The sequence below is a fragment of the Miscanthus floridulus genome, chromosome 1, assembly GCF_019320115.1.
Source record: "Miscanthus floridulus cultivar M001 chromosome 1, ASM1932011v1, whole genome shotgun sequence".
In the NCBI taxonomy this organism is placed as follows: domain Eukaryota; kingdom Viridiplantae; phylum Streptophyta; class Magnoliopsida; order Poales; family Poaceae; genus Miscanthus; species Miscanthus floridulus.
The window spans coordinates 101,047,969-101,067,086 of NC_089580.1; the positions used below are offsets into that span (position 1 = coordinate 101,047,969).

The following is a 19,118-nucleotide window of genomic DNA, read 5'->3' on the forward strand; positions in this document are numbered from 1 at the left end:
GGTGTCATACTCCATACGGCGATAGCTTTCATGGGATGCACGATCGTCGGCTCTCTGGTTGATGCGAGCACGCAGATCACGTCCACCGAGGTGATGGCGGAGATCGTTATTGCCATCGCGGTGATCTCGATTGCCATCTGGGTTAGCCCTGCGACCGTGGTTATCACGGCGATTGTCGCGGTTATCTCGGCGGTTGTCGCCTCGAACGTCGTGGCGGTTATCCTCCCGGCGGCGGTTGTCGTCCCGACCACCATCACGACCACCGTTTCCGCCTTGACGGTTGTCTGATGGGTCGTTATTGCGCGAGCCACGTTGGTTGAGTGGCTGTGAGCGACTTGAGTATTGGCGGCTGTGGCTTGATTCGACAGAAACGGATGGAGCCCGGGCTTGGTTCATCTCTGCGGTCTGAGCCATAGCAGTCGTCAGGTAAGCTTGTATGTCATCACGGATTACTTGAGTCTCGGGAGTGTTGGGCAGCCGCTGCATTGTTGCCATGGCGACGGCTACGTTGGCGCTTGGGGTCCTGAAGACTTGCTTATCCCCCACCCTGTCGAAAGCATTGTTGAGGTCACGTGGTTGGACCCTCATGCGTCGTGCCTCCTGGTCTGCTTCAGCTTCGGTTTGCCGGCGATTAAACCGGTCAATGTTGCGTGCTTCACGTGCAGTCTTCTCTTGTTCTGTTTCGCCAACTGCTGGCGGCTCGTTGTTGCTGACAACATGGATCAAATCCCCCCGTCTTGGCGGGAAAGACGGAAATTGGGGGAAACCCGGGGCGTGGTCTGGTAGATCCAGATCGTATTTGACGCCTTCATCTTCGTGACGCTGAAGCTCGGTGCGGACAGATGCGTCGGACGCTATGCCGGATGAGGAGCTGGAGTCACCCTCTCGGATGGTGTGGACGGATCCTTCTTGATAATCTTCAATCCGGACCATGTTGACGATGTTGCATGACCTCGGCCGGGATCGGTGTACAGGACACAGATCCGAGCGGCGTCGCAGGTTGTACGCGTAGCTGGAGGCAGCGTTTTGCAGGCCGTAGGGCTGGACCTGGTGGTTCTCCGTCGGGGCTTCGTACTCGCAGAGTCGGAGATCCGTCGCGATGTCTGGCCGGCGATGAGCGAAACGCCCCTCAGGAGTTGATACGACCACAAGATCTGTTCCAAGTCACACAGGACGACTGGTCCGAGCCGGTCGGATAGATCTGTTGTGGAGAGCTGTTACCTGCTCGTTAGGTTGGATTTGAATCGTACTTACCAGAGCTAGGGTTTCAGCGAGTTGGATGCCGACCCGATCAACGGAGTCGAGCAGGTCGGTGTTGTCGATCTGCTTTCCTCTGTAGTGGGGAAGCGGATGACGGGTTGTTGGCGTGGCTGTAGGCGTGGTCGGAGCCAGATGTCCCGTGGTCGGAGCCAGGTCCATCGTGGTCGGAGCCGTGTTCACCGTGGTCGGAGCCGTGTTCACCGTGGTCGGAGCCGTGTTCCCCGTGGTCGGAGCCGTAGCCGATGCAGGTGAAGTAGTCGTCGGCGCGGGCTGAATCCACGCCTCCTCCGCAGTCATGGCGATGGAGTCGTTGGAGCGGGTGGTCCAGGTGATCTGGCCGACGGTGAACGTGAGGCCATTGGGCGTAGCCATGGAGCCGGAGATGATGACCATCTTGTTCGCTTGGAGAGCAGTACGCACACCCCCTACCTGGCGCGCCACTGTCGACGAAATATGGTCGGTAGTCTACCTAGGGGTATGCCCAAGGTAGTAGATTATCGGCAGTGGCGCGCCAGGTAGGGGCCCCCTTTAGGGGTTGTACGCGCTGATTCCATGGCGAACCGGATGGCGTACCTCAAGATCAATATTACGTTCTCGGGGATCGACCTTTGATTCTGTACGGGAATTTCCTCATCGTCATCGTCTGCGATGATTCAGCTTCTCGCGTGCTTCGGTACGCAAAGCGCCAGGGCCCGGTGCGATCGCCTCGTCCTGTTCGTGAAGCACTCGGACAAATCATCAAAAGCGTCATCGGCAAGCACCATGACCAGGCTGAGAGCCCAGCTCGGACTAGTATGCAAGATCAGACTCAGTCCTAGGTCCACACGTCTCTGTAGCGTGCGGCTAAGGAAGGGGCCAGGCCACGGATTGGAAAAGGCCTTGACGACGAAGTTTCTGCATACGTGCAGGAGGCTCCAAGCAATCACCAGAGAAGGCAATATGCATCAGCCATGCAAACAAGGATTTGCATGTGCTCATGTACGTGCATATACGTGCACAGAGTTGCTCCTACCAACTACGATTCGGATCTGATCTACACCGCCATGCAAGTTAGTTTTCACGTAGCTCAGACATGCAAGGGGATTGACTTGCATATACATGCATCATTACCTTCGCGATCATGTGCATGGCTACTACTTGGTGCCGTTCCACACGTACAACGCCGCAGTCGTCGAAGCAATTCAAGATCAATTCTTCTACGCAGCAAGTCGCCCGACCACATCGAGCCACCCGGCGAGCCACGTCGAGAGCCATCGAGCCGCTGAGCGAACCACATCGAGCCACCCGACGAGCCACGTCGAAAGCGATCGAGCCGCTGAGCGAGCCGTCCGAGCTCACGTCGACCACGTCCCGAACAGCTCCGCCGAGCTCCGACCACGTCGACCAAAGACCACGCAAGTTCGTTAAGGACAGTAACGATCCTTCGGCTTGCATGCAAGCATGCCCATGCGTGGGTCACGTATATCAATATGGAAAAAGCTAAGTCATGTTTCCTATTTCAATTAACTATTCTATGCATATATATTGGATATATCTACATCTACGTAACTATTTTTGGCAGGTGCTAGAACTCCGACCAGGCGTATCTAGCAGCAAGCAGCCAAACGACGGCAAGCCAGCAAGGAGGTCGTGCAAAGCTAGCTGGTCGACCGTACGGATCAGTTTGCACATATGCATGATTGTTCGGAAATTAATACGTACATGGTTATGTACCATTGTATTAACCAACATCAAGCAAGTTGCTGATCCATGGCGAACCAAATGGCGTACCTCAAGACCAACGTCGTTTGCGGCAACTCATCTTGCTGCGACGGCCTCCTTCAACAACATCTACGACAAATCGGCGGCGGCGTTCAACATCGTGCGCGGCTGCCGTCATCAAATCCATCCACAAGTCGGAGCTTGACTGGTGGTCGATGAATTCATCGCCCGATTGTGAACATGAGAATCAATCTACAGCATCATGCAAGATGACGTCAGCATGCAAAGATCATGCGCGATCTACTACATGCAAGATGATAATCGGAACGGGTCTCCATCGTCGACTTGACGGATCTCCATCATCGACTAGCACAACGCTGCACTCGTTGCCTCCCTGGCTACACTCTCCAACAGCCTGGGCCCATCGCCGCAAGTCCAGATTGGATCAGAAGCTCGATACCTGTCTCGGCGATACGCCTAGTCGGAGCCAACGCTCAAGAGCTGAGATCAGCACCGCGGGCACACGTACATGCAAGCTAACTACGAATGTCTAGGATACTTGCACGTGCATGTGCACGCATGTATCTATCGTGCTCCAGGCACAGCTCGTTGAGCCATCAAGGGAGACAGCGAGCTGTTAAGCTATCTAGCGAGTCACGACGAGCCGTGTTGAGCCACGTCGAGCCGTTGAGCGAGCCGCGCCGAGCCACAAGCGAGCCACGTCAAGCCATCTCTCGAACATCGCAACACGCCGACTACATCCACCGATTGTCAATAAAGCTAAGTATTATTTTTAATTGAAAATTTCTTCGATCATCGTACATCTCCGCCGACCACCCTAAGGGTGCGCTCCGCGTCGAATTTTCTCCATACATACAATCCAAAACATGTATAAGTTTTTACAACGGTTCGCCGATACGTTTTCCTTCCTGCTTGAGAATCCCAGAGCCGGCACTGTCTCCGGCTCCACCCCACGCGTGCATGAGAGTCCGCCCTCTGCGCTACGGGTAGTCGGCAGTCGCTCCCTGGTAACACTGGCACTCTACGCGCGGCAGCGTTCCGTACCTCGCGCTACGAGATGTCGGTCAGCCCAGAGCTGGCGCATTCTCCAGGACAGGTTAATACATCGCGCTACGCCGCTACATAACAAAAGGGCTAAAAACAGCTAATGTTATTTTTCGAATATTACACCAAGTATAATTCATCGCCAAGTGTTTACTTCACCTCCTACAGAGAGGTCAATATATTTCGTACATCATCATGTACTACCGTTCTCCGTGTTTATTCTTTCAGGAACATAGTTCGGTCAAACGAGCTCATGCTTCGGGGCTCGCCAAGACCACTACGGTGCTCGAGGACTCTGGCCAGACCACCCTCGTGCTCGGGGACTCGCCAGACCACTCCGTGCTCTGGGACCCTCGGGGACTCGCCAGACCACTCCGTGCTCTGGGACTTTTGGCCAGACCACTTCGTGCTCGGGGACTGCCTCGATCACTCTCCGACCACAGCTTGGGGATTTCGCGTCTCAACTACATGCAACTGACGACTCGCATACAGGGCCAATCTCAGAATCTTCGTCCAATGGATCTCAACAAGACTGCACGCAAGCGGCGCTGCCATCAAGTCGCGACATGTCGCTATTGGAGGCAATGTACATGCCCTTGCGTCAAGTCCACATGTGCACGTCCATGCGAGATGATCATCAGCAAGCAAAGGCCACATCTACAGTGCCATGCAACGCAAGCTCCATACAAGCTAATCAATTGTTGAGCTGAGACTTGCATGTGCTCGTACACGTGCGTATACATGCACAGAGCTGCCCCTACGAACTACCACCAGATTCAAAAGATCCTATCAAGACTACGCGTCGACTCCATGCAGAAGATGAAAAGCATCACCGACTCCAAATATGAAGACCACATACAAATCTACACCATCGCCGATCGTGAGCTGTCCGAGTCTCCGACCACGTCTCGAGCGGCTTTGTCGAGCTCCGACCACATCGATCACCAGACCACGTCGCAATGATGATTGCCGCGAAGAACGGCGCTGTGACAACCGTGACCATCGTCGTGCGACAAGTCGGAAAGCTCGAGGACCGGACAACTTCATCGCCACCGACCAGATTTCATCGCCATCGGGGACTTCGTCGCTCGCTCCTCGACCTGTGCTCGGGGACTGCCTCGACAACTCTCCGACCACAGCTTGGGGACTTCGTCGCTCGCTCCTCGACCTGTGCTCGGGGACTGCCTCGATCACTCTTCGACCACAGCTTGGGGACTTCGTCGCTCTTTTCTTGACCTACGCACGGGGACTTTGCGTCTCGGCTACATGCGACTGGCAACTCGCATACAGCTGGGATATTTTTTTTTCGCACTTAGACCTTGCTACAAGGTTTATACCTCACCTTCCAGCAAGCTCGGGGACTACATCGGTACGATGCACCTGCCGGTGCATTTCGTATCGCCTGTACGACGATTGAGTTCTCAACTTAACTGGGAATTCTTTTTAGACCCTGGCACCACGGGACTACGTCACCTACTACCAGGCTCGGGGACTAAGTGGGCACACTTCACCTTACGGTGAATGTGCTCGATCTGATGATCAAAGACGCTACGCTTCAAGGCGCACTTACATTTCTTTTCAGAAATACAAGTGGGCACACTTCGGGGGAAATATTTTTCAAATTTTATCTTTAGCCCCTTACATCCTTCTGGCAAGCTCAAGACGGCGCTACTTGAAGGATACAAGGCGCTCGGGGACTAGCTGTGGGGGATAGACCCCCTATACCCTCATGGGTATACATGGGCCGCACCACCGGAGGTAGCCCGGCCCGCAAGATCAAGTTGTACATCGCAAGGCTACAAGTTGTACTAGATATTGTAATAGTACCAAATAGGATACTTTACTTGTAACCCTACTCCTCCAGAGTATATAAGGAGAGACAGGGGTCCCCCTCGGGAATTGTTTCTCCCCAAGCACGTGGTCTTCAGCAATTTCTCGTGGGAATTGTTGGGCAAAGAAGTCCCATTGCAAACATTTGTGCATATGGGCATTCAGCCACATGTTGATAAACCACCACGAGCCTCCTAAGTTGTCGATGGGTTCGCCAAGCAAAAGTTTTTGAGACACTTGATGAAGAAGATGATAAGTGGAGCTCAGAAGGTATCGGCCAAGAGGGAACCTTACACCATTGGCCAAGAGTTTAGCCGCGGGGAGGAAGGCGTTGGTTGGTCCTACTGATCGACCATAGAAGATAAATTTTTCTAACCACATATTCAAGAATGTGGCATGCTCCGTCTGGTTAACTGTCCTGGTCCTCTGGCATTCTTGAATATATCCCGTCCAACCGCCGATGTTGCGGGTATTCACCCTATATTCAGATTTTCTGCCATAGATGGAGCCTTCATTGGCAGTTGAAATGTCCAAGCCAGTAAGCATGTAGACATTGGCAAGTGTGGGAGTAGCTGGGCCATGTCCAAACATAAAAGTGTTTGTTGTGTCTGACCAGAAGTAAGCAGCTGCAATCATCATTGACTCGTTCTTTTGCATATCAGCAATGGATAGCATAATGCATTGGTCTAGCTTCTGTTCTGCCCAGTGTACTTGCATCGACCTGTTGACCCTCAAGTACCAATCTTTCCACCCTTTGGTGGTTTTGGGCCAAGATCGGAATGTATCTTTCCATAAATTTAGAGAGAAATTTTGGGCTCTAAAAGGGATAGTGTTAACCTCTACATTAATCAGATCAGTTGGATCTGGGTTGCCCATTGGTCCTAGGCATTGGAAATGCGGCTGATCGGTTGGAATAACTAATTTGTTGCGAAGTTCCTAAGTTTAGAGGATCCGAAGAACAAAGAAAAAGAGAAAAAATTACCAACTATATGAACTCGCAAAGACCAGAGGAATCGAGGTAAAAAGTAACAGAAGTGGAACGAATCGCAGGGACGTCGAAGTTGATTGCCATTATCTTGAGGTAGATGGGGGCACGAGCTGGAGACTCAAGGTTGACGCTGGAGAAAAGTTCTTGTTGGTTGAGGTCGCGCAGTTGTTCGTCGGAGTCGCCGCCGGAAAGAGAGAATGCCAAAGATTGGAGTCTGAGGGTAGAAGACGAGTGTTCTGGAGAAATCTATTTATAAGCCGCTTGGAGTAGGGGTATTCTGGACTTATCTCTATGCCGCGCGCATGTGGGTCGAGGTGGTTTAGATGTATATGGTAACTGTTCGCACGATAATCAAGGGATTGTACAGATGATTTGATGGCAAGTAATCATGACTTGGAAGAGATCTTGGTACAGGATATTTTAATTCTGAAAATGGTGACATTATTATGTTAGGATCTTGCCGATGGATTATTGTTTCGGTATCTTAACCATAATCAGGGCAAGAGTGGTTGGAAATTGTGTGATATTTACTGAGGTGCGTGAATCAGGACTAGATTTGATTAGATTTGATAACAGATCAAGTTTTGGCTTGGAGGATGAGTTACGGTAATTGGGCGAAGGCAAACGTTATCTGGAGTAAATTTCGGAGCATTAATGGTTTTATACTCTGAAATTGGGGGGCATGTGTTGACACCGTTTTTTGCATGTGTCAAAATGATCAGAGTGGGCTAATCGGCAGGAGGAAAGTTACTGTATACGCTGACAGTCGATGAAAATCAGCTTGTAAAGATGGTTGCCGATGAATGGTGGTGATCGATGGAAAGGTTGATTTAGACTCGGGCGTTGCTGATAAGGTTGGAGATGTTATTGTCGATGCCGATGAAGGAAGGCTTGAAAACTACTGCCGATGAAACAGGAAGTATGCCGATGGAAAGGGGGTCGGTGAGAATTCCATCGTAATTGAGGTGGACAGGGAAATAGATAGGAGTTGATTTCCTTTTCTATATTTGTTAGAGTATGATTCATGTAAGAGTCACGTGTTTCCTTAGATATGGACTTGGTGTCCTAGTCGTATTTGGTTATGTCTCTTTAGATCAGGGTATAAATATAGATTGAGGGGCAATGTAATATATATCAATCAATATCAAAACTAATTTTTACTCCTATTTGCATCTACTTACTTTTCGGCGACTTCGTCAATTTGCATATTTTTCCTTTTTACGAGTTCTCATTGATTCGGCGAGTTGCATCACTTCAGTGCGACCTTCGGCGATTCTCGAGTTTCGTGTGAGTACCTCTTGGCCGTGACTTCCGGGCGTATCGCTGTTGTTAGGACCAAAGTGCTCGTATCTTCATCCTTGTCGATTAATAGGTCAAATCGACTGGCACGCTTTGGATATCGATTCGGGTATTAGCCCTTTGTGTTTGCAGATCCACTTTTGCATCAACAGGGGTGGACTCCTTTTATAGGTGGAGGGGGAAGGATCCTAGGGAATATTCCTATCCCCTCATGGAAGGAGCAAACCGCCCTTCCTCTACATTAATTCCACCACCATACCCATGCAACCATCTTTGGAGAGGTGGTAAGAGACGACCGGCACAAGATGGTGCTGATTGGTCCAGCTAGGGCTATGGGCGCACTAGGGGTGTGTTATTATTTCTTAACGCATTTACCAAGTACGGAGATAGAATCCATCCCCGAGAAAGGCGCCAGAAATACCATGTTGGCGATACTTAGCAACATCACTAATAAATAGCAATGCCACTAAGTAAGCCTTGATAGTTGCTTAGCAATTTAGATATTTATCCGCAAGCGCACGGAGCTATCATTATAGCATTTCACCCAGAAATATTTAGGGTATCGTTATTTATATTTTCCCAAAGGAAGACATTTATTGATTAAGAGTCTAGTATGGATATGAACTTGAATAATATACTTGCAAGTACACCAATTTTTATAATAGGGGTAAGAGTGGTATTCTCAAGATAGTGTACACACACTTGGGCATTCCTCAAAGGATAAAAGAGAAAAGAAAGAATAAAAGAATAATCCTAAGTAGAGCGAGCATGGTCTAGTATAGTCACACAAAGATTAGTTTATCATCATACAAGTTACATAATTAGTTGTAGTGCTAAGTGTGAAGCAGGTCGGGAGGCCACCGAGTACTAGTCTGCCAGCAACCTCATGTGATAATTTAGACTCCTACACCCTAAACGAACGTGGGGATTACAAGGGACGAACATGGCTGTCACCACCAGCCGCCTACCACCTCAACCATGGAGTGCATTCACTTGTCTCTCCATACCCAAGCACCATGCTTGCGTACACAAAAACTACCCAAATCCCCCCAGGACTTTGACCCAACAGATCAACAAGTAAAAGACTTGGGCACACCCAAAGGCACGATGAACTACTGTCTCAACTTAGCTCTAATTCCAATTATATATGTTATATGAATGGTTAAGCCTAAAGTCATGTATGTTATTATCATAACATACAAACTATACACTAGTTCATATGTCAAGATCATAACATAAAGACTATACTCTAGTTCACAAGTATGACTATAATAATATAGTGAAGGCAGGACTTTAGAAGAACTCATATCTCTATTCATACCAAGAATCTCTTCTTCCAAGGAGCCAAGCCCTCCAAGGTAGCTTTGCCTTGCTCAAAAACAACTACTAAAAGGTAAAAGTAAGAGAGGAGAGTGAGGTGTTGCTCAAATGTGGTGTGTGTTAGAGGAGAGCTCTACCCCTCTATTTATATAGGGCTTGAGGTGGTGTGGAGGCTATTTTTGGCGCGAGGCATGGACTCCACCGCCTCTGCATGCCTTCATGTTACTACCATGCGAAGGAGCTATAGAGAGGCGCTTGGAGGGGTGCGGACGAACCTAGGGTGCGGCCGCACCCTAACCGAGCCCTCTCGCCACCACCTTCGCGTGGTGGGTCGGTGAGGGGACTTGGGCTGCTCCTTGGGTCTCCTTTTGCCCAAATTGTTGGAGTTGATGGGCCTTCCCATTTATTCTTTGTGCATGTCCGCTTTACGCTTCGTCGTAAATCGCCTTCTTGGTGTATTCTCCCATGTATTTGTATTTATGTCCTGTAAAACAATGATCTCCAAATACATGTGGAACTTGGTCAATTGGTAAATGCATATGTGTTTAAGATTGCCAGTTTCTCTTCTTTTTGTGTCTTAATTAGCGGTCGGATTTGGTCGTTAAGGACCGACAACTAGATTCCCTAAGCTTAACCTTTGCTCGTCTCGAGCAACTAGCTAAGTTTTTGGTTATTGATCCGGAGTTGCTACCATGCCAAGTATAATTCACAAGCACCATGCCTATAACAAAGTATTCTTCCTCAATTTAAATAAGTTTGACATTCTATCCACCCTTTTAACCTAATCCCTGTGGGGCTTATTGCTTTTCTAAGTTCTTGGGCGGTTGCAAGATAGAACGATTTAACAGAATAACCAATCATTCATTCTTTGATCAACCTTCTATCCAGAGGTTTTATTAATTTTGCAAAATAAATGTAAGTTCCTCAAATGATTCACTCGATCACTCAGTGTGTATGATCCTTACCAAGGCATTTGGTATTTTTGCCTTCTTTTCATCCTATCTCTAAAGGCTTTGAGTGGGGTTTTGGGTAGGTATGAATGAGAGGTATACTTGCATCACATATATTGTTAAGTAAAAAACCGGATCCAAGGAGATGCAAGTCATACACTTTGATCAAGAAGTGCAAGTGTCTGTAATATTTTCCTAGTCCTAAATATTTTTATACTCCTTTGATCATGACTTTCTCTTTTTGATAATTGCCTTGGAAGTATGGGCAATCTTTATTTCTTTCTTTTTCAACACTTTGGAACCTTCATGTGTTCAATTTTTTTCTTTTCTTTTGTTATTTTGAGACCTTCATGTGTCTCTTTCTTTTTTTAGCATAGCCCCATACTTCTTTTTGGCATATGAAAACTTTAGAGAGAAAAACTCATGTCAATTGAATGGAGTATTTATTTTGGTGGACGAAAAAGGCATGTTTTTGTGTAACTCTCAGTGTAAGAGCCATCATTTTATTTGTGGGTGTACGTGAATCTTCATCATGGGTGCATAATGAGAATCTCAACAAGGGTCGTAAACAATTTGACAAAACTCAATCTAAATACAAGTAGCATATGACTAAGGTTTGAATTTAAGCTATGTCATATGTCTGTGGTAGGAATTCATAATCATTGAGGAACTTTAGGTTTTAGCATTTTTAAATGAAAACTCCGGATGTTAAGTTTCTCTCAGAACAAAGTCATAGCATATTCTATTTACCATATCATAACTTGCAACAACTTAGAAAAGGATCATGCTTTTGCAACCCACAAGTTTTAAGTTTTAGGATGAGACATTTTTAACCAACAAACTTAAATCTTGGGGAATATTAAGTTACAGCCTAGACACGGATGAATTATAGACATAGCAACTATTCATCATTTCAACAAAAGAGAAACTAATCATTCTTAAACTCATATGTGGAGTGGAATAAATATTTTTGTTGTTTTTATCATATTTCATTTTTTGGAATTTTTGTATTTTTTATTTTTTAATGCTAATAATTAAATTAATGCGGAATATAAATAATGCAAAAAATAAAAGATACTAGTTACCTCTGTGGGGGTCCTCCCCTAAGCTAGCTCGATGCCAGGTGATGATTCTGAGGTAAGTTATTTGTTTAGTATATCAACTAATGTTTGTACTTAGTAATTTTGGGTACAATGATCAAGTTGGACACTATGTCTCGTTTGATCAAGGTAGATTGATTAACCTAAGCCCCACGCTTAATTTAAAAAGTCTATGGAAGCATGATCTATCAATAACCATACCCCCAAACCGAAATATACTTTTTGCAAAACATCGGAAGATAGCTAGGATTTATTTAACGAAGATGAAAGGTAAACTTTTAGGTGGATTCCCTATTTTATTATATATATGGTTTACCAAAAATTTATGTTGCTCATTCAACTAATGTCTATACTAGTAGTTTCTGGTTCAATGATCAAACTAGACAGTTGAGGGTAGGCTAATTAACCTAAGCTCCATGCTTAATTTAAAAAGCCTATGAAAATGTGATTGCACAAAAATCACACCCAAACCAGAGCATACTTCATGTAGAACATGGATGATAACTAAAATTCAAAGGTAATTTAAAGTCAAATCTTTATATATGCGTTTTATTCTATTTTGAACCTATTAATGCATAAACTAGGAATTCTATGTTTAGTATAAGATAACTACCAAATTCACCTTTGGCAAGGACTCACCTTTTAAAGTCCAATGAGTACGACCCTTCTCTGTTCATTTCTTGCTTGTTGATGGAGCGCCCGATCCCGGAGAAGTGGATGTGGAAGGCTGCTCCTTCTTCATCCTCCACACCATTTTGTTTGTTCTTGGTGGTGTGGTAGTGGACTTCGGAGCTTCATCTTTTGGTTTCCACACTAATTTGTTTTTCTTCGATGGTGTGGAAATGGCTTTCAGTGTCTTTTCTTTTGTCATTTGTTTGATTTTCTTCTGCTCTAGCTTCTTTTTGATTTCTTTATTCTTTTCACAAGGCTATCCACCAATTGAGGTTGGATTTGAACCTCCCTTAGGTCTTGTGGGTTCGGCCCATACTTGATGCGAATCATGGAGCATTGCTCCTGCCTGGGATTGAAGGCGAACTTCTATCCATTACCATTGATACTGAAGCGAATTTCTCTAGCTTCAACATCAATTTGAGCTCCTGTAGTGCTCAAGAAGGGTCACCCAAGGATGAGGGGTGATTCTTTCGCAACTTCCACGTCGAGCACTACAAAGTCGATAGGGATGAAGCAACCCTAGATTTTCACCAAAAAATATTTGGCTATCCCTGTCGGGTAGCGGACTATCGAATCGGCTAGCTAGAGCATCATCTATGTGGCAGGGCCACCCAAATTATATGGCCCACATTCACATATCATTGTCCTAATGACCTCTGACTGTTGCACACGAGAGCTAGATAAGTTCGGTAGTGTGTTGGGTGTCCTCAGAGAACCCTGAATCATACACATTTTACAACTCATATAGGATCAACATGGAGTTACCACAACATTACAACATTTGTTACAAAAATATCGTACATCGGAGTGCGAAAGACTTACAGTATTAATTTACAAAACATGTTGAAGTAAACTAAACTTAAGTTCCAAATGGTGAGTAGTAGTATAGAAGCACCTTAGTTAAAGCACCTAAGGTAGGAGGTACAACCAGATCATGTCGAGCCCACCGACATGACCTTGACTAGCAACACAAGTCAGAACCTGCAACAGGGGTTAACAAACCCTGAGTACTTGAGGGTACTCAACAAGTCTTACCTAACTAAAAGAAAAGACTCCAAGGACATGTCGGCTTAAAGGAAAGTCTGAAGCAAGAATAACATTTGTAGAAAAGCTTACTACAAGGTGGATCCTTACTTTCAATATTTTAGCTTCGTATTAAGTCTTTATCGGTATCTAGTTTGCACCTGTTCTAAATTAATCACTTCTTTAATCATCTCATCTCATCTTATCTCATATCCATAAGTAACTATGTTTCTTTGATTAACTATGATGTAGAGTAGAGAATTGAGTCTTCTTGTCCGAGAAGCAGCGGCGATTCAAATCAATTTGGCCAGGATGTGCTCAAGCACAAAAAGATAGCAAGTGAGGCTCATTGGGACACTGATCAAGCTTATGTAGCATTGGGAAATCTCCACACTCAGATGGAACAGGTGAATCAGCAGAGAGCTAACGCCCAAGTGGCAAGAGCTAATGATCAAGCAGTGCTAATAGGACTACGAGAGTAGCTGGAGACCGCTCGCACCGAGGCATTCACAGCTATGCACCAGCGGATCCAAGCAAACAACCATGTAGCTCTGGCAGAAGTAGCATGAAATAGAGCCGAAGCCTTAGCCGTGCATAGGACCATGTCGAAAGGGACTTGTGCTAGCAGCTTTCACATACCCAGAACATGGTGGTTGATCTTCAACATGAGGTGCATTATCTAAACAACCAACTGGACCCTGCTCTTAGATGAAGAGGAATGAAGATCCAGAAATGTTTGTTGAAGATGATAGTGGGGAAGAGGAAGAAGTGGATCCAGAGGATGAGGATGATGCTATCTCCTACCTCGACAATGAGCACGCTGAAGAGTAGAGCAGTCTAGTGACTAGTTCAATGCATTAGATATATCCTACTATCTTTGGAATGGACTTGTAGTTTGAACTTCAGTACTCGTGATGTAATTTTAGTGTAATATTGGCACTTTGCACGTTGTTTCAATATGGTTGTAACTTTGAGGAAATTCCAGTTTCATTTTATTGGTGAAATATGACATGCATGTTAATGCATTGCGAGTACGATAAGTGATCAAATTGGTGATGTTATGTTTCGAGAATGAATTTTATGCCTCTATTTTATTGTATGAATTTAATATTCTCTCCAGTAAATTTAGTGTGGCATGATTACACAATTCATCTGCAATCTCTTGACATCATGCAATAATCACTTATTGTTGCAATTTTGTAGATGACTCGCACTCTTGCTGGAGCAGGCACCAGCCAGGGTGGCAATGATGGTGATTTACCACCACCACCGTCCCCTTCTACGAATGAGTTTTTTGCACAGTTCTTGGGAAATCAGAGAGCAATGGAGGATACACTGCGCCTTAATGCACAGAACACTGCTCATGCCTATCAGCAACATCAAGGGCCTGAACTTAATCAATATAGCTCGTTCAAAGATTTCCAAGACACCAAGCCTCCTATGTTCAAACAAGCCGAAGAACCGCTCTAGGCAGATGAGTGGCTGAACACAATATAGCCAAAGTTTTGTCTATTGAGGGTAATGGAGCATCAGAAGGTCGAGTATGCATCTCATCAACTGCAGGGACTGACAGGGATATGATGGACCCATTTCCTGTCTTCTCTACCTACAAACACACAGGTTACCTAGGAACAATTCAAGTTAGCCTAGGACATCACATTCCCTTAGGGCTAATGCACCTGAAAGCCACTGAGCTCATGAGGCTTACTCAAGGGACCAAAATCCCTTACCGAGTACATGCATGCCTTCAATAATCTTTCGAGATATGCCCCAGAGTTTGTCAACACAGAGGAGATGAAAATAGAAAGTTTCAAGAGAGGTCTTGTAACAACTTGGTGTTAAGCATTGGATTTGACACCTGCATTTCATGAGCACAAGCATCATCCAAGCATTCATGAACATGAGCATATGATATCTCATATCATTCGTATACTTTGTCACATGAAATGTTGATTTATATATATGTTTATGCTTGCAATCATGTATGACCAATGTATGAAATGGTTGTGAGGTCACGAAAACACCTTAGACACATCTAGGATGGTAAATGGAATAATGTTTGTATTCATGACATAGGCCAAATTTGCTTCTAAATGTTGGTTTCATTTGAAATGCCATTTTCATGATACTTGTTTGACTAAAGTTGAACAATAGCTTAGAGTGTTTGCATGGCTGTGTGAGCTAAATAAATGTTGTAGTACTTGACTAGGGTAACAACTTTTATTTTTGGGTCAACGTCTAATTCAGTGCATAGCATGTTCAAAAATAGCTCACAGGTATCAAAAAATGTTGTTTTGAGACTTGCAAAAAATTCTGTGTTGAAACGGTTTTTAGTTTCAAATTACCTCACTTTGGAGTAATGTAGTTTGCTAACTAGTAAGAATTAGATGATGGTTATTAAAGCAAAGTTGGAGATCTCATGTAGCTCTACAACGTTCATTAAGGAAGTTTATGCAGTGGATGAACGGATTAGGATGTATAGCATCATTAAGTTGCACTATCAGTCCACGATGGCGGCGCTTGAATCCGCGCCCGCACGCGATGTCGTGGCTGATTGGCCATAGGCCGTGGCTGACCGGCCATAGGCCATGGCCACCATGTGGCGGCAGCACGCCGACGTTGGCCTGGCCGGTCAGGCCTGAGCGTGCACTTAAGCACCGTGCATCCGCCACTCCATCCACTCACCCGCTCTCACTCCCTTTTGCTCGCTCTGCCTCTCCACAGCGCCGCGCCGAGCACCACCGTAGCACTACCACAGCTCCACCACAACCGCTCGCTACCAACATAGCTCCACCAGCTGATTCTTCTTGGCCACAATTGCTATGCCATCACCTCCACCTCCTCGCGCCACCAGCACCACCTACCGACCCCAGGTAGTGCAACATTTTGCCTCACCGTAGCCATCATCGTCACTGGAGCGCTGCCGTGCTCATGGCTCACTGTGGCCCTGTCATTCCACCACACCGCATGCCTTCATTTTCTTTGGTCTAGCACTGCGATAGTCTAGAAGCTTAGGTCAGAGTTAGGAATGACGCCACCACTTGACGGCGCTAGAACGAGTCATCGCTCTGCCCGCGTCCGCCATGGCCGCCATGGCACTCGAGCTCACCGCCGCTAAGTTGGTTCACCGTCTTCCTCCTTTCTCTCTCGCCTTAGGTTGAGTAACCCTAGACCTCACTAGTGCTCCGTGTGCCACCGCACGGCCATGCATGCAGCCAAGCTCACCGACGTCACTTCAAACCCTCACCTACACCGTGTAGCTTCGCTAGGTCACTAGGATGGAATAGCCGTCCTCACCTGAGTGTGCCATAGCCAGAGATGGCCGGTGTACCACCGCCGACCTCCACCGTCCGCCATGGCCACCGTCGAGCTTGCTCCCGTGAGCCACCGGGCCAATTAAGCTTACTAGTCGATGCGCGTGGGTGAGATGAGTGTAGTGGTGAAGACGTTACCGCCGGAGACCTCGCCGTCGGTGAGTTGTCGTCGATCAATGCCATCCCCTGTTTTGTCTCGCTGATAGGTGGGTCCCCGTTGACCGCGGGCCCCGGCTGTCAGTGTGTATGATATTTGATTTTCTAGATTTATTTCACAGATTTGAATGCATATTTCAAAAATTCATATCTCAAGCTACGAGTCTCCAATTTTGGTGAACCGAATTTTGTTAGTTTCATCTTGAAGTGTAGTATTCGATAAAAATATGATATGCACTATTTCTGGTATTTTTCTAGGAGAATAAAATATAGGTAGATAAATGCTTTTTTATATGGTTTCTATATTGTTAAATGCATAACTTGAGCTAGAAAGGTGATAAAATTGTGATTCCAATTTTTCTGGCCTTTTGTTAACATTCTCTAGCTAGGAAAAATACTAAACTTGAAGTGTTCATACATTGAATATGGTCTTCATATTTAATTCTAATGAATTGCTAGTTTCTAGTGAAATTAATTGGGGTAAAAATACATAACATATGATCATACAAATTTTAACACAATATTCTTATACTTGGAGGAATGTAAGAAAAATATTAAATCTGTTGCTTGACACTTTTCACTATGCTAAGCTATTTTTGCTAAAATAAGCCTATATAACTTGTCATTTTTGTAGAGGTAGTTATACTTATCCAAAGGGCACCAAATTTGTACAATAGACTATTAAGGTCATATGTAAGCTATTGTATTTTTCTTATAAATTATTGAGGTTTGGTAATATTTATCCTTTAAATCACCTTGTTATCTAAGGAAATTAATAAATGGATATAAATAATTTAGTTATGTTTAACCATGATGTTTTCTATGGTTCTTGTGATGCATATGATATGTTGATGTTATTAGTTAGGATTAAAAGTAATTGGTTATATGCAACTAGTTAATTATTGCTTTATAATTCAACTAGATGGTTGCATGTATAGTTTCGGTTGAGTTGATAATTTCATGATGATAGTTGTCTTTTCTGTAAAACTTATCAATAACAAAGTTGTAGATAACTTATTGATCTACCTTAGTGTTAAATTTTCATGGTCATATGACTTATGGTTTAAGAATTATGGCTGTTAGAATTCTGCTGTCAGAAATGCTTACTCTCTAGGTAGAGCTGAAGGATTGATTTGTTTGACCAAGATAACTGCTAAATCACATTAAGATGATTAAAAGAAAGTTGTAGGAAATTTCATAAGATTTCTAGGAATGTCCATAACCATATTATTTTGATGTGTATTAGTCTAGTTATGGTCTAAACAAGTGGCTGATATCTTATAGTACATAAAATGATTTACATAAGTGTTTATTTAGTAATTAGAAAAGAGGTATGCACCTACTCAGTAAAATAAGTTGCAACTTGTTATTACTTTAATGCAAAGATATTGAAAACACTTGGGAAGATGCATTCATCACACCATATCATATTATACATGTCATCATATATGCATTCGTGATATCTTATGTCATTCTCATGCATATAGGATCGTCTAAAGAAATAACTCTGTTGGAGTTCAACAAAGAAGAAGAGGAGGATCAATAGGAGATGCCTCATGGCCACAACTCTAGGAGAAGAGGATCAGACTCTTGAAGATATCCCTGAGTGCCCGGATCACTGGCCAACCTCTTTCCTCAAAGGCAAGCCCCGGAGCATTCTAAGTCTCCCATGTTTTAAAAAATATTACTTGAGTCCTTTATGTTCGATGCATTAGGTTATAAGAGTTGATTGGAAACACTTGATACATAGAACTACCTTGTCCAGTTACATATACCTTTAACCCTATGTAGGTCCAGGATCAAATATATGCTTAGCCATGCTTGGACCGATAGAAATCGGGTGATTTCCTGTCGCGTATGAGATATAGGAGGATACCGAAGCACAGTTGGCTATATTTGCTGTCATGGAAAAGAACCATGGGGTAATGTAAATGGAGGCCGGGCGGAGTCTATGTGTAGGTTGACTCATATGATTCCATCTGTGTCGATTAAGGACCGTACCGTTATTGGCACTTCTGACAAGATTAAAAGCGTGCCTCTCACTTAGCTGGCTGGATAACTCATTCTGATCATGAAGCCGAGTAGCTCAACTCAGGTCGGGCCCCGTTCTATAAAAGTGCACACTCTAGATGGTAGTAATGATGTGCGGGGAGCCAGACATGAGCCCAAGGGCAGACTGGGCCTGAACGTCCTAGTAGCTGGTTGTCCCTGATTGTGCGGCGCTAGTCGAACCCACGAAATATGTACCTGAGTTCTACCAAAGGTGACCTAAGGTGACCATTGATCTGGTCTGCCTGGGTTTGTGTTAGAAATAAATTCCTAGCTGGTTGAAATCGATTCAAATCACCGTCTCTCCCAGACAGTGAGAAACTTGGCTAGCTCCAACATCAAAGTAACTGTGTTATGGAATGTGATGGTTCACATGAACATGGAATTACTA

At 45.1% G+C, this 19,118-nt stretch overlaps 1 long non-coding RNA gene across 1 annotated transcript in view; it reads left to right on the top strand.

The window, feature by feature from the left end:
- Nucleotides 1–18,294, top strand: part of LOC136490166 (uncharacterized) — a 48,920-nt gene extending 30,626 nt beyond the window's left edge. Inside the window, exon 3 of the long non-coding RNA XR_010767538.1 lies at nt 18,166–18,294. This is a non-coding gene — a long non-coding RNA (uncharacterized lncRNA). The remainder of the gene's footprint in view (nt 1–18,165) is intronic.
- The last annotated feature ends 824 nt before the right edge of the window (nt 18,295–19,118 follow it).